Source organism: Theropithecus gelada, chromosome 4 (genome assembly GCF_003255815.1).
Source record: "Theropithecus gelada isolate Dixy chromosome 4, Tgel_1.0, whole genome shotgun sequence".
Taxonomy (NCBI): domain Eukaryota; kingdom Metazoa; phylum Chordata; class Mammalia; order Primates; family Cercopithecidae; genus Theropithecus; species Theropithecus gelada.
In genome coordinates, this window is record NC_037671.1 from 155878211 (window position 1) to 155894117 (window position 15907).

Sequence of the window (15907 nt, forward strand, 5' to 3'; positions counted from 1 at the left end):
GGATTACAGGCGTGAGCCACTGTGCCTGGCCCATTATTGTCTATTTGATTGACTATCTTTGTGGCTAGATTAGGCTCCACGAGGGCCAGGACCATGACTGTTTTGATCACTAGCGTATACCCAGTACCTCTATAATGTGTGACACATAAAATGCGTTAAGGCTCACATAATCCCAGCACTTTGGGGGCCTGAGGAGGGAGGATTGCTTGAGCTCAGTGGTTTAAGACCAGCCTAGGCAACACAGTGAGACTGTTTCTACAAAAGATAGAAAAAAATTACCTGGGCATGGTGGTGCATGCCTTGATTCCAGCTACTTGGGTAGCTGAGATGGAAGGATTTTTTGAGTCCGGGAGGGCGGGGCTGCAGTGAGCTGTGAATATGCCAGCATACTCCAGCCTGGGTGACAGAGAAAGACCCTGTCTCAAATAAATAAATAAATACATAAATAAATAAGGTGTTAATAAGTATTTATCAAAAGAATGACAAAATGAAGAAATCACACAGTCATGTAGGTTGGCTCTCCTGCAAATGTATGTCTTCCACACTCAGAGCCTTGGCTCGGCAGGTCCACTGCTTTGGCTCAGTTTTTTCTCATGTCTACTGTTGCTGCTGCAGCGCCCTGTTTGGAGCAACTATAACCTTCTACCCCTCTCTCAGCAGATGGCACTGAGGCTGGGATCTGCTCACTTCAAGTCCCAAGTCCCTCTGCTACTGCATTTGGCTTTTAAATTCTCATACAGTTTTAGGAAAAAAGGTGTCCTTATCTAGTTAAGACTAACCCCTTCAGCTGTGTTCTTGGTCGGCTGGTCTCAACCGGGATCTTGTTATACCAGTTACTTCTTCCCTCTCGGTGTTTCTGTATTTTCAACCCTTTGTCTTTATCACCTCCTTTCCCCCAACTTTACTTGCTCAATAACACCTTTCCTATCTTTAAACAAATAAAAAACAAAGCTAGAAAACCCTAAGAATTAGCTACAGAAAAATCTCTTGATTTTGAATCTTCTGATAGCTTCTCCATTGTACCTTGCCTACCCAGAAGCTTTAAAAGAGTTGCCTGTATTCTCTGTACCTTTCCTACCCAGAATCTTTAAAATTTAAAAATCTTCATTGTACCTTTCCTACCCAGAATCTTTAAAAAAGTTGCCTGTGTTCTCTGTCTCTAGTTCATTACTGTCCTTTTCTCGAACCTCCCACCGTCAGTAGGCTATGGCTTACTTCACTACATGCCACATCATGGACCCCTGATAGCTTTGTAATCACTGAATCTAACGGATACTCTAGATTTATTCATACAACCGAGCACTCCCTTCTTTAAATTCTTTTGGTTTCTGAGACACCACTTTCTTTTTTCTTTCTTTTTTTTTTTTGTGTGTGTTTTTAATACTTCTCTCAATGTATCTTCTCAGCTTTCTTCACTAGCATCTCTCTTTTTTCTTTAAGCATTTATATTTTTAGATTTATGAACCTGACTCTCTGTTTAACTATGTTTCTTTCTTTTTTTGTTTTTTGAAATGGAGTCTCACTCTGTCGCCCAGGCTGGAGTGCAGTGGCACTATCTCGGCTCACTACAACCTCTGCCTCCCAGATTCAAGCGATTCTCCTGCCTCAGCCTCCCGAGTAGCTGGGATTACAGGCACATGCCACCACGCCTGGCTAAGTTTTGTATTTTTAGTAGAGACAGGGTTTCACCATGTTGGCCAGGCTGATATCAAACTCCTGACCTCAGGTGATCTGCCCGCCTCGGCCTCCCAAAGTGTTGGGATTACAGGTGTGAGCCACCGCTCCTAGCCCCATGTTTCTCTTTTTGTGTTTACCATCACAGTCAATCTCCCTACTCTTCCACCAGTAACATAAGAAATTTAGGTGTCATCCTAAATGCCAGCATCAGTTATTTTAGATAGTCATAGTCATCAAATGCTGTAAATTTTCTCTCTTAAATATCACTCCCATTTGTTCCCTACTTTCTGTTCCTATTGCTGTGCCTCAGTTCCAGCTCTGTTCATCTTTTACCTATGCTACTGCAGTAGTCTCCTGGTCTACAACCTGCCGCTTTGCTTCCAGACTCTTTTTCTAAAGCACAAAACTAAGCATTTTTATGCTCTCTGCTTAAAAGAATTTATTGAGTTACTGTTGGATCTAGGATAAAATCTGTTCTTCTTCCTGTGTCATTTAAGATTCTGAGCTCCTGGATTCTTGCCTGTGTATTTAGCCTTATTGTGCTGTCCACGCTGCACCCATTGTTTAAAGCACGCTGAACTACTTACAGGTGTCCAGAGGCACTGGGCCATGTCATGTCTTCATGCCTTAGCTGACGCTGCTGCCACCCCATGGAATCCTTCACATTCTTCACATGATCAGACAACAACCACTGATTTTTTTTTTTTAAGTTAGTTTTGGCCGGACATGGTGGCTCATGCCTGTAATCCTAGCACTTTGGGAGGCCGAGGCGGGTAGATCACTTGAGGTCAGGAGTTTTAAACCAGCCTGGCCAACATAGTGAAACTCCATCTCTACTAAAAATACAGAAGAATTAACCAGGCATGGTGGTGGGTACCTGTGATCTCACCTACTCAGGAGGCTGAGGCAGGGGAATCGCATGAACCCAAGAGGCAGCAGTTGTAGCGAGCTGAGATGGCACCACTGCACTCCAGCCTGGGTGACAGAGTAATGAGTCCATCTAAAAAAATATATATATATTTTTAACTATAGTAAAATATACATAATATGAAATTTACTATCTTAACTTTTTAAAAATATATAGTTCAGTAGTGTTAAGTATATTCATATTATTGGGCAAGCAAGCTACAGAATCTTTTTAATCTTGCAAAATGGAAACTCCATACCCATGAAGAACAAATCCTCACTCCCTCCTTCCCCTGGCTTCTGGCGACCACCATTCTACTTTCTGTCTCTATGAATTTGACTGTGTAGCTGCCTCATAGAAGTGAAACCATGTAGTATTTATCTTTTTGTGACTGGCTGATTTCACTTAACATAATGTCCTTAAGGTTCATACATGTTGTATTGTGTCAGAACTTTCTTCCTTTTTAATGCTTTGTAATATTCCATGGTATATGTACATACCACATTTTGCTTATCTTGTTATCTGTTGATGGGTTTGTTGATGGGCTCTTGGCTGTTGTGAATAATACAGCTATGAACACGAGTGTATAAATATCTCTTTAAGACCTTGAGTTCAGATCTTTTGGATATGTAATCAGAAGTGGAATTACTAAATCATATGGTAGTTTTATTTTTAATATTTTGAGGAACTGCCATAATGTTTTCTGCAGCAGCTGGACTATTTTACATTCCCACCAGCAGTGTACAAGGGCTCCAACACTTGTTATTTTCTATTTTTTTGATAATGGCCCTTTTTAAAAAAAATTTAACCCAAATTTTGTATTGATCAAAACAGCTTCATTGTTCTTTATAACAAAGAATTGTTATAAACTTGAATTTATGTAACTAATTAAAACTAACCAAAATAACCAATTTTATATTTGCTTTACATATTTGAATTCAACAAAAAACCTTTTAATTTTGGGGGGAAAAAGCTGTATTTCAAAATGTTTAAAAAAAGCACCATCATGGAACTCTTAGGATGAAATGGCCTTCTTAATGAAGAGAGGCAGGAGATAAACCATCCAGCAGAGGGCTCTGTGTAAAAACATTTATTTTTACTAATGTTTAGAATACAGGAACTAAAGAAAGGAAAAGAAAAAAGACAACTCCAAAGCGACAGTGAGTGAGGGCCTGCCCGTGGCCAAGGGGGAAGGCTACTCCGGGGTATCCTGGCATGCACTGTCCCTCCACTACTTAATGTCAGTGCCGCTAAGCAGACAACTTGAGGAATCAGGGTGTGAAGACCTTACCAGCTGCTAGCGAGCATGCAAGGGAAGAAAGGGATGTCTGTGTGGCTTCCCCATGAACTGAGAGCCAGGATACACAGGGCAGGTGGCAGAGGCTCCCAGTTCAGTTAAGGGCAGGAGACTGAATGCCCAGGTCCAGGAAGAACAAAAAGGGGATTTTGGAGGTAGGTTTTTTCGTCATGTTAAAAAAACAGGCACATTACCCATCTCCCTGTAGCCCCTGAGCTGCTGGCCTGGCCCCCTGATCCTTCCCCTCTCCCCACAAAACCAAAAGGAATAAGAAGGGAGACAGAAGATGAGACATTCCAAAGGTGGAGAATGCTTTGGTCACTGGAGCCCGCCCCATGAGAGTGAGCCCGGAGAGCACCGGGAAGCACAAGGTAAAGCTGCTGCTCCCCCTGGGGTGGGGTGGACTGGGACAGGGCAGAGCCGGGAGGGTGACTGAGAACATCCTGACTCCAGCAAAGAACCCTATGTAGCAGGAACAGAGGGCCGCAGAGAGCCACTCTGGAGGAAAGAGGTGAGGCTAAGTGGCACAGGGGCATGGGAAGCTCCTTGTGGCCGTGGCCTCAGCTGCTTGCTCCCAGCTGCCTCGGGCAAAGGGGCTCTGGCCTGGCTTGCCTCTGGGGGAAGGGAAAACTCTGGAGACCAGAGTGGAGGCAGCAGAGAGAGAAGTGAGCTGCTCTCCCACTCTTTCTAGGAGGACACTGAACCCTGTGATCGCCATAGCCTAGGCCCAAGGCAAGCAGAGTGAATGCATTTCCTGGAGAGCAGAGAGAAACTGGGCCCACAGGTAGGCCTTGGGGCAGGGTGTTGCTCCTTTCTCCTTGAGGGCCTAGGGCCAGAGGTGGCCAGAGCTGCCACCTCAGCTTGCGGCTGCCAAAGGCAGGCTAGAACAACCCCCCATGATTCTCTGGACTTGTGAAGGAGAGGTGGAAGAAGGGAAAGGTGGGTTTGAAAAATGAAGTGGAGGAGAGAAATAGCCTTAGGTATGTCGAGCAGCAGGGGGGTGGCCATCTCAAGAGGAGTTCTGGTTCTGGTAGATGGCAACTTTCTTCTTCAACAGGTCCAGACACAGGTGGCAACTCCCACTTCCTTCGGGGGCTCAGACATGGATGAGGTGAGACAGTGCAGTTGGTAGCCGTGATCGCAGTCAGCACGGAAGCCCAGCTGGTCATCATTCTCAGCGGTGCCGCAGGTGTCGCGACATTCGCGCTCGATGCACTGCCAGCAGCATGTCTTCACTGCCGCCGTCGTCATGGGGCTGAAATGGAGGCAAGATGGATGCCCTGAGCAGCCACAGTCAAAACAAGACACCAGCTCCTCGAGTTGTCCCATCTTCTTGTTAATCTTTGAGTTCCCCAGACAGAAGTTACAATAGTTGTTGGGCAAGGCCAATCCATCAGGACCCTTTTTGGGTTTCTGTTCCTCAGACCTCTGGGAAACAGGGGTGGGTGGTTGGGAGTCTTCTTTGTCCTCACCCTCCTCCTCAGCCAAGTGAGAGTGGACATAGTGGTAGCTGAGGCCTGGTTGGTTCTTGTAATGTTTTCCACAAATGTCACAGGCATGGGGCTTGTCCCAGTACTCCAGGTTGGAAGCATCCAGCTCCTTACAGGCACTGCCCACACCTTTACTCTTGAATTACCCCTTTCCCGGACGCTTGGGAGCATCTTCTTCATAGTCCTCATCATCGAAGTCATCTGGTTCTAGGATTCACTTTCGTGCTTGACTGTTGGTCACAGGAAACTCACCCAGGCTGTCATCATCAACTCGGGGACCTGGGGCACCTCGCTTCTCTAGGGGGTCAGTGTGCAACAGAACCTCTAAACTGCTGCCATCCTGAGAGAGCAGCCCCTCCTTCTTCAGGGTCTGGTCTGTGTCTGGCTTGACAGATGGGAAGGAAAGTTGTGGATCTTCAGGGGGGTGGACTTGCTGCTTTTTCTGCCAGCGCTGGGCAGGGTAAGAGTATGGCTGTCAAGAGGCCAGTCGTAGAACCCGGTCACTTTTCCATCCAGATGTAACAATTGCTCTGGGCTACTCCAGTCTGTGAGTCCAAGAAAGGCAGGCACACGCTGCGCTCAGCACAGAGGTGGGCATTGTAATTGTGGCCCTGCTCTATGGCATCTTTGTAGTACTGCTCCCAAGGAGCTTCACTACACTTACCACCACAGTGCGGTTTTCCCTGCTCCTCTCCCTCCAATAATGGCCATTCTAATAGGTATGAGGTGGTATTTCATTTGTGGTTTTGATTTGCAATTCCTTAATGATTAGTGATGTTGAACATCTTTCCCTGTGCTTTTTGCCATTTGTGTTTCTTCTATGGAGAAATCCTGTTCAAGTCTTTTGCCCATTTTTAAACCAAGTTGTTTGTCTTTTTTTTTGTTGATTTGAAGGAGTTCTTTATATTCTGAATATTAACCTCTTATCAGATACATGATTTGCAAATATTTCTCCCATTCCATAGGTGGCCTTTTCATTCTATTATATCCTATGATACATGAAAATTTTAAATTTTTATGTAATCCAGTTTATCTATTTTTACTCTTATTGCCTGTGCTTTGGTGTCACACTCAAGAAATCATTGCCAAATCTCATGTCTCGAACCTTTCCCTCTATGTTTTTCCTTAAGAGTCTTATAATTTTAACTCTTAATGTTTACATCTTTGATCCATTTCGAGTTAATTTTTGTATCGGGTGTAAGGTAAGGGACTAACTTCACTCTTTTGCATGTGGATATCCAGTTTTCCTAGCACCATTTGTTGAAAGACTGCTGATGTAGTTTAGATGTTATCCCTTCCCAAATTTCATGTTGAAATGTAGTCCCCAATGTTGGAGGTGGGGCCTTGTGGAAGGTAATTGGATTATCATCCTCTTGGTACTGTCCTCATGCTAGGGAGTGAGTTCTTGTGAGATCTGGTCATTTAAAAGTGTGTGGGACCTTCCCCTCTCTGTCTTACTCCTGTTCCCACCACGTGAGATGCCCGGGACCCTGTGCCTTCTGTCATGGATTGTAGCTTCCTGAGGCCTCCCCAGAAGGAGATGCTGGCATTATGCTTCCTGTACAGCCTGCAGAACTGTGAGCCAATTAAGTCTCTTTTCTTCTAAATTACCCAGTCATAGGTATTTTTTTTATAGCAATACAGAAATGGCTTAATACAACTGTCTTTTCTCATTGAATGGTCTTGGCACTGTTGTTGAAACCTTTTGACCACTGTCGTAGTCCTTTCCTGCCGTTATAACAAAATACCTGGACTGGGTAATTTATAAACAACAGAAATTCATTCATCACAGTTCTGGAAACTGGAAGTTCAAGATCAGGTCACCAGCAGATTTAGTGTCTGGAGAGGGCTCTCCGCTTCACAGATGACACCTTGTTGCTGCATCCTCACCTAGTGGAAGGGGAGAATGCTATATCCTCACATGGTGGAGGGGAAACAGGGACAAAGATAAAAGTGGTTTAGGACCCCTGAATCTCTTTTAAGGGCAGTAATCCCATTAATGAAGGCAGACCTCTTGTGACCTCATCGGCTCCCAAAGGCCCCACCTCTTAATACCATTACCTTGGGGATTAGGTCTCAACATAAGAATTTTGGAGGGACACAAACATTCAGACTATAGCAACCATATAAATGAGGGTTTATTTTTGAGCTTTCTATTCTGTTTCATTAGTCTATATATTTGTCTTTATGCATATATCACACTGTCTTGATTACTATAGATTTGTAATAACTTTTGAAATCAGAAGTGTAAAATCTCTAACTTTGATCTTTATCAAGATCGTTTTGCTATTCAGAGATCCTTGAGGTTCAATATGAATTTTAGGATGGATTTTTAAAATTTCTGCAGAAAATACCATTGGGATTTTGATAGGGTTACATTAAATCATTAGATTGCTTTGAGCAGTATTGGCATTTTAACAATATGTAGTCCTTTGTTTCATTAAAACAGGCAGGATGCCTTTTCATTTATTTGTATTTTCTTTAATTTCTTTTAGCAATGTTTTGTAGTTTTCAGAATATGCATCTTTCACCTCCTTGGTTAAGTTTATTCCTAAGTATTTTATAATTTTTGTATTCCTAATTATTTTATAATTTTATTTATAATGTTGATGCAATTGTTTCCTTAATTTCCTTTCATATCATATCACTGACCTTTCATAGAGACTTATTTCAAGTGTCACTTTTAAAATAAAGGACTTTTCTTTTTCTCCAGAGTAGAAATGATCATTTTATTATCTTCTCCCCTAAATTTCTACTGTAGAAACTATAACAACTTAGCGTAATTGTTTAGAAATCTAACTTTCCCAACCAGAATTGAAAGCTCTTCGAAGGAATCTTTCATCTTTCTGTCCTCAACTCCTGCGACGTTATAGAGATTCAATAAATATATTTTAATAGATAAAGCAATGAAAAAAAAGTGTGATGCACACATAAAAGTCTAATTGAAAGAACATTTAACCTTAGGTAGTCTCTCTTCCCTCATTTACATTCGTGTCTAAATCTCTGCATGATAATTAAACCCAGTTCTGGTGTTCTAGAATCCCCTAAGGATGATGCACCAGCACTCTCCCTGGCAGTTCACTTGGATTTGCTGGTGGTTAGGATAAGAAGGTACACGAGAGACAATTTATTATGGCCTCGTCACTTTTACTGTCAGGGTAAGTGATGTGTCCAGGAGCACAAGCTAAATTATGGGAGAACTGGGTTGGAGTTAGAAGGCTCAGTCTGGTTCTCTTTCTCAACTGCAGTGGAATGAGTAGAATTCCTCTGGCATCAAGATGTATTTTAAAGATGTGTTTTTAAGAATGACACTTAAAAATTCTACTTGTCAGTTTTACACAGTAATCAACTAGAAATCTCTATCTAAGATGAGGACTATAAAATTTTTAAATTGAAGTTGGTTTCAACATTATGTCAGCCTTTTTATTGAAACATGTAGTTCAAGTGACTTGATAAGACTATCTGAAATGAAACTGTTTAAGCAGTATGTGGATACAGGAATGCTTTAAATGTTAATAGTAATACTATAGAAACAACAAAAACAGCTTTATGGCTTTTATTTCTTTAAAGTTTTAGGTGATGAGAAGTGATTCTAAAGTTTCATTGAGATTTTTCATATTATATGTGACACAGTTTCAGTGTAACTTACAATAGTAGTAGAAAGTATCTTATAATTGGAAAACATGGAAAACACTCATTGCTTGCTATTGTTTAATTACACATTAGTTTTGTTGTTGTTGTTGTTGTTGTTGTTTTGTTTTTTAAGACCGTGTCTCACTCTGTCACCCAGGCTGGAGTACAGTGGTGCCATCACAGCGCACTGCAGCCTTGACCTCCCAGGGCTTAGGTGATCCTCCCATTTCATCCTCCTGGGTAGCTGGGATTACAGGCATGTGCCATCACACCTAGCTGATTTTGTTTGTTTGTTTGTTTGTTTGTTTGTTTGTAGAGACAGGGTTTCACCATGTTGCCCAGGCTGGTCTCAAATTCCTGGGCTCAGGCAATTCTCCCTCCTTGGCCTCCCAGGGTACCGGGATTATAGGCATGAGCCACCTCACCTGGCCACAAATCAAAAATTGAACATGCTATTTTTGTTACATCCACATATTGAAATAATATATAGAGATACTTGACTTATGGTGCAGTTATATCCTAATAAACCTATTGTAACTTGAAAATTAATTGAATACATTTAACCTACCTGAAAATATAGTTTAGTCTAGCCTACCTTAAATGTGCCCACAACACTTAACATTAACCTACAGCTGGGCAAAATCATCTGCCAACACAACACACTGTAGAGTGTTGGTTGTTACCCTTGTGATCATGTGACTGAGTGGGAGCAGCTGGCTGCTGCTTTCCGGCATCGAGAGAGAATATCATACTGCATATTGCTATCCTGGGAAAAGACCAAAAATCAGAATTTCCAAGTAGAGTTTCTACTGAATGCATGTTGCTTTTGTGCAATTGTAAAATCAAAAAATCATAAATTGAAGCTTTGTAGTTTGAGATTATCTGTATAAGTTTAGTAATATATTGAACTTCATTCCTTTAGCATTCTAGACTATTCTTATTAATAAACTTCTTTGTGATTATTCTCAAATTGGAGATCATGTGATCATAAGCATCCTTAACAATATTAGAAAAAGGGAGAAAATAGCAAAAACTTGGAAAGAAGGGGGAAATATTTATCTTGCAAAAAGGGTATATAAGTAGAAACATGATTTTGTTAAAATTGATCTGTTACAGTTTACTTTGAGACAACTTTTAGCAACTTCTTTGCACTTTATTATGTAAATTTATTGCTGCTACATATTTTAAAGAGTTCACCTAAAGAAAATCTCATATAAAAAAAAGTAAAGCCTAAAAAACAGATAAAGCTGTATTCGTTAGGGTTACAAATGCATTCTTTCTCTATTAAATTATTTATTTCAGTATTCTTTTATATAGCAAAGTGTCCTTGTATGTAAATATATTTTTAAGCAATTGTTCTTCAGACAATTTTCATCTTCAGTTATAAGTTTTATTGTTTAGGAAGCACCCTTACCTGACTTTTTGAAGGATATCTGACGTATGTGCTTTGTGATTTTTGGTTTAGTGCTTGAAGGAATGCCTGTGGTACTGGGAGGAAATAAGCAATCTTAATTATTCATAAGCTTCTCTTCCAGGACTTCCAACTTCTGTGTAAGTTATTAATAGACGAAAAATGACATGTAGGTTTCACATTAGTAAAACCTTTTCTCATTCCAAATATGATATTACTCTAACTATTACCTAATACTCTAAGCAATAGATGATACTACTGTTGGGAATATAAAATCAGTATTAAGAAGTACTTTTCAAAAAGAAGGCATTTTCTTTTTCCCCACTTCTGTGTACCTATAGACTATATTGAAAAAGCACGTTAATAAAAATCAAAAGTTCTTCATGACAAATATTATTTAAAACAGTATTGTGAATAAATATCATAAGAGACTTCAGACCCAGTGAATAATGAGAGCTGTTGGGTCAAAATCTGAGGTAACTGAAATCAGTAAATTGAAAAATGTTGGCTGGGTGCAGTGGCTCATGACTGTAATCCCAGCACTTTGGTTGGGAAGCTAAGGCGGGCAGATCACTTGAGGCCAGGAGTTCGAGATCAGACTGGCCAACATGACAAAATCCCCATATCTTCTAAAAATACAAAAATTAGCCAGACGTGGTGGTGCATGCCTATAATCCCAGCTACTCAGGTGGCTGAGACACGAGTATTGCTTGAACCTAGGAGGTGGTGGAGGTTGCAGTGAACTGAGATTGTACCACTGCAATACAGCCTGGGTGACGGAGCGAGATTCTGTCTTGAAAAAGAAAAAAAAAGGAAAAAAAGAGAAAAATGTTGTTTTCTTTAGACTCAATTAAGATTGTTATAGCAAATAAGATAATAAATAAACATTAGGTAGTAAAGAACAGTACAAATGCCCACTATTTTAATTTTCTGTTAACAAAAGTCCATTTCTTATATCCATCAAATTTTTTGATAAATTCAAAAATTCAAATTTGACTTTTTGATGTTGATTGGGAAGTCCGTCTTTTTATTGTGCTGAAATCTGTCCCATGAGACTATAACCTCCCAGGAGACAAAAATAACTTAGAGTCTCTTGTGTGCAGCCTTCAGCAGTACTGTGCTTGGCACTTACAGGGAGTGCTCAGTAAGTAACTGAATAAATGAATTTGTGCTTCCACACCTTTATGCTATTTGTTTTCTGGGTTGATACAAACATGTTGCTAAACTGCTATTGGAAGCTCTTATATGGGATAATTCTTCAAATATTTGAAGACTTGGAAATTATGCTCTAAACAGTCAAATCTTAGGAACATAGTAAATTAGTCCATCATGACATATGTAAAACCGCAAGACATCGCTAATATCTGACTGTTTTTGACCCATAAAAGTGACAGTTTTGTATGATTCAGACTAATATTTCAACATGAGGTTCTTTTAAAACAGTTGTGAATATGCCCAAATAGGGCCAAAGTTGGGTTATGACAGGGTAGTTGAGCAAAGATAGGTTTTTGTAATTTATATGAACTCGAAGTCGATAAGTTAATTACAGTGATAAAGTGGTAATAGGAATACACTCTCACTGTTTCATAACATGCTTATGCTGGACTTGTCTTTCTTTTTTTGGCTACCCAGCATCTAAATTTTTTATACTCATCTCTCGTGTTAGTTACATTCTTTCATAGACTCCCTTGCTGCTAGGGAAGGAAAATATGATCTTGGTCTGACGCAGACTTTGAATCAGAAGCTAGTAACTTGAAGAAAAGGACCACGTAGAATTCATCCTTGGGATAGGTGTGTCATCAGTGATAGCTACTACCAGTCCAAGGCCAGTGGGAGCAGTTTTGGCCCTTTGTGTGCTGTCTGTGGTTTGGCACCTGATGCTCACTGGAAGAGGGGGTGTTGGTACTGGACCTGGGCTCCACCAGAACTTTGGGCATCTCCTATCTCCTTGGCTTCATGGCCTTTCAGCCTAGTCCTCTGGTCCTCGTGGTGTTCTTTTTTTTTTGAGACTGGGTCTTACTCTGTCACCCAGCTTAGCCTCCCAAGTAGCTGGGACTACAGGTACCCCCCACCACACCTGGCTAATTGTTTGTATTTTTGGTAGAGATGGGGTTTCACCATGTTGTCTGGGCTGGTCTTGAACTCCTGAGCTCAGGCAGTTTACCCACCATGGCCTCCCAAAGTGCTGGGAGTATAGGATTGAGCCACCACACTCGGCCCTCCCGGTATTCTTATATGAATTCTTTTCCTCCTCAACTCAGCCAAAGTTGCCATCTGTTGTTTGCAACTGAGAACCAGCGTTTTCCAGGCATTTTAATGGTCTATTGCTTAACCTTCTTTATTACCATAGAATAGAGACAAAAAGCTATTTGAGGGCAGTGACTACCAGCACAGGGTTTTTAGAATATGCCCCAAATTTATATACCATGATTGAAATGTCACATTTAGCACATTAATTAGTGTTCAGTAAAAAGTAAAATAATAAATTAAAAAAAGAAAGTAACAGTAAAAGTAAAATAACAGTAAGATTTTTCGAAGATGTAGTGAGATACTGTTTTGAGTTATTCACTGAGTTTCTCTCCTTGTGTTTCTCGTATCCCTTGTTCTCTGCCTGCCCCCTCCTGGGCAGTGAGTGACACTCATGTTTCAGAAGAGTAGGAATACAGCAGCAAAAGTAGAGGAAAGGCGGGGTTTCAAAAACAAAGCATAATGATAGGTTTTTTCCTGTCCTGGTACTAGAAAAGATACTCTGGGTTGGGTGAAGAAGAGTTAGAGGCCAAGCAAGAGTGTGTGTTCTTGCCCAATCTGTCATCCCATGAGTGAAACAACAGAAATCCACATATGTCTGAAAGCAGGAGTGATCTCTGCTCCATCCCTGAGAAGCCTGCACACAGTCAGCAAAGCCAGAATTCCCTATGCTCCCAGAGTATATTGGAGGTGACAGAAGAGAAGATGGTTTCATGTGCCAGGTGGCCCCATGGTGTTCAGACCTGTTTGGACCCTTTCCACCTTGGTCTAGGACACTCAGCTGTTTCTGTGTGCTCAAGAGGAGCAGGAAGGCAGTAAAGAGCCTCAGGCAGCCCCTGTGAGTTCCGGCTTGCTCTGGTGTGGTATGGCAAGCTATAGGATGAAATCTTGTGTATTTGGGAGGGCACCAAAGTTGCAGAGAATCCTTATGTATGGGAATGAGGGAGAATCCAGTTGCAGAAATCAAGCATAGTGCATGTCTTAGGAAATGCCAAATAGTGACGCAAGTGCTGCCCACCTCTCTTCCCCCAATCTAAAACACTGTGACACTCCATTAGCTACCTTCTTCAACAAAGATACAGTCCCAGGGAGCACTAAGAATTTTCAAAAGGTCTATTTTTTTCCTCCAGGAAGAAATAGATATTCTAGTTGAAATATAGATGAGTAGCCAGGTGTGGTGACGTATGCATGCAGTCCCAGCTACTTGGAGGCTGAGGCAGGAGGATCACTTGAGCCCGGGAGTTGGAGACCACCATTGGCAACACTGTGAGACCCCATCTTAAAAAACAAACAAATAGGCTGGGCGCGGTGGCTCACACCTGTAATCTCAACACTTTGGGAAGCTGAGGCAGATCGTGAGGTCAAGAGATCAAGACCATCCTGACCAACATGGTGAAACTCTGTCTCTACTAAAAATACAAAAATTAGCTGGGCGTGGTGGTGTGTGCCTGTAATCCCAGCTGCTCAGGAGGCTGAGGAAGAAGAATTGCTTCAACCCAGGAGGCGGAGGTTGCAGTGAGCCAAGATCACACCACTGCACTCCAGTCTGGCAACAGAGTGAGACTCTGTCTCAAAAAAACAAAACAAATTATAGATGACTAAATAAAGTTACCTTCACAGATAAGTTTCATTACCCTAAAACCTTTAAAATTGCCAATCATACTTAGAATAAAATCCAAAGATTTTAGCAGGTCCCTGCCTGCTTCTCTAAATGTATTTCCTGTCACTTCCCCATATCCCCAATCTGCCCTAGTCACCCTGTCTTTTATATTGTGTTTCAGATCTACTCAATATTCTTTCACCTTAGAAGTTGTTCTTCTGCTGCAAGTACTCTTCCCCTAGATACACACATGGTTCTCTTCTCAATTTCACTCAGGTGTCTGCTGAAATGTCATATATTCAGGGCTGGATTCCCAGACCACCTTATATAAAATGGGAACCTTATTTCTTCCACATAACTCTCTATGCTCTTACCTGCTTTTGTTTTCTTTATTTCACTTAACAGAACCTGACCTTCATTTATGTATTAGTTTGTGGCACCCAACAAATATGGAACGCACACAGGGCAGGATGTTTGTCTTGCACACTGCTGTATATTCAGCACCTAGAACAGTACCTGGTATATATTAGGCCCTCAATAAATATTTGCTGAATTAATGAACGATTAAACTTGTGTTTGTCGATTGGAATTCATGTACAATGTATGGTTCTTAAAGTAACTCACCACTTTTAGCGTTTGTTTGAAAATGTTTCATAGAAGGGAGAAAGAAGATTTCAGATTCTTTTTTAAAATTTTTGTGGGTACATAGTAGGTGTATATGTTTATGGGGTACATGAAATACTTTGGTACAGGCCTGCAGTGCATAATAATCACATCAAGGTAAACAGAATATCCATCCTCTCAAGCATTTATCCTTTGTGTTAAAAATAATCCCACAGTGTAAACTAGTATAATCACTATGGAGAACAGTATGGAGGTTCCTTAAAGAACTAAAAGTAGAACTACCATTTGATTCAGCAATCCCACTACTAGGTATGGACCCAAAGGAAAATAAGTCATATGAAAAAGACACTTGCACATGCATATTTATAGCAGCACAATTCACAATTGCAAAAATATGGAACCAGCCTAAATGCCTAACAACCAACGAATGAATAAAGAAAATGTGGTATATTGACACCATGGAATACTACTCAGCCATAAAAAGAAACAAAACAATGGTATTTGCAACAGCCTGGATGGAGCTGAGACTATTATTCTAAGTGAAGTAACTCAGGAATGGAAAATCAAACATTTTATGTTCTCACTTATAAGTGGGAGCCAAGCTATGAGGAAGCAAAGGCGTAAGAATGATATAATGGACTTGGGGGGAGGGGTGCTAGGAGGGTGAGGGATAAAAGACTATCTATTGAGTACAGTGTGCATTGCTCAAGTGATAAGTGCACTAGAATCTAGGAAATCACCACTAAAGAACTTTTCCATGCAACCAAACACCACCTGTTCCCCCAAAACTAGTGAAATAAAAATAAAAAACCAATCCCATTATACCCTTGTAGTTATTTCAAAATGTGTAATTAAATTATTATTGACTATAGTCACCATTTTGTACTATCAAATACTAGGTCTTATTCTTTCTATTTTTTTTAGTGCCCATTAACCATCCCTACTTCTTTCATATCCCCCTACTACCCTTCCTAGATTCTGGTAACCATCTTTCTATGCTCTATCTCCATGAGTTAAATTG

The 15907-nt window shown here is 40.9% G+C and overlaps 1 protein-coding gene and 1 pseudogene across 1 annotated transcript in view; one reads left to right on the plus strand and one right to left on the minus strand.

Moving 5' to 3' along the window:
• Positions 1–15907, plus strand: part of AKAP7 (A-kinase anchoring protein 7) — a 147313-nt gene that overhangs the window by 44517 nt on the left and 86889 nt on the right. The window lies entirely within an intron of this gene.
• Positions 4891–11631, minus strand: LOC112622154 (annotated as a pseudogene).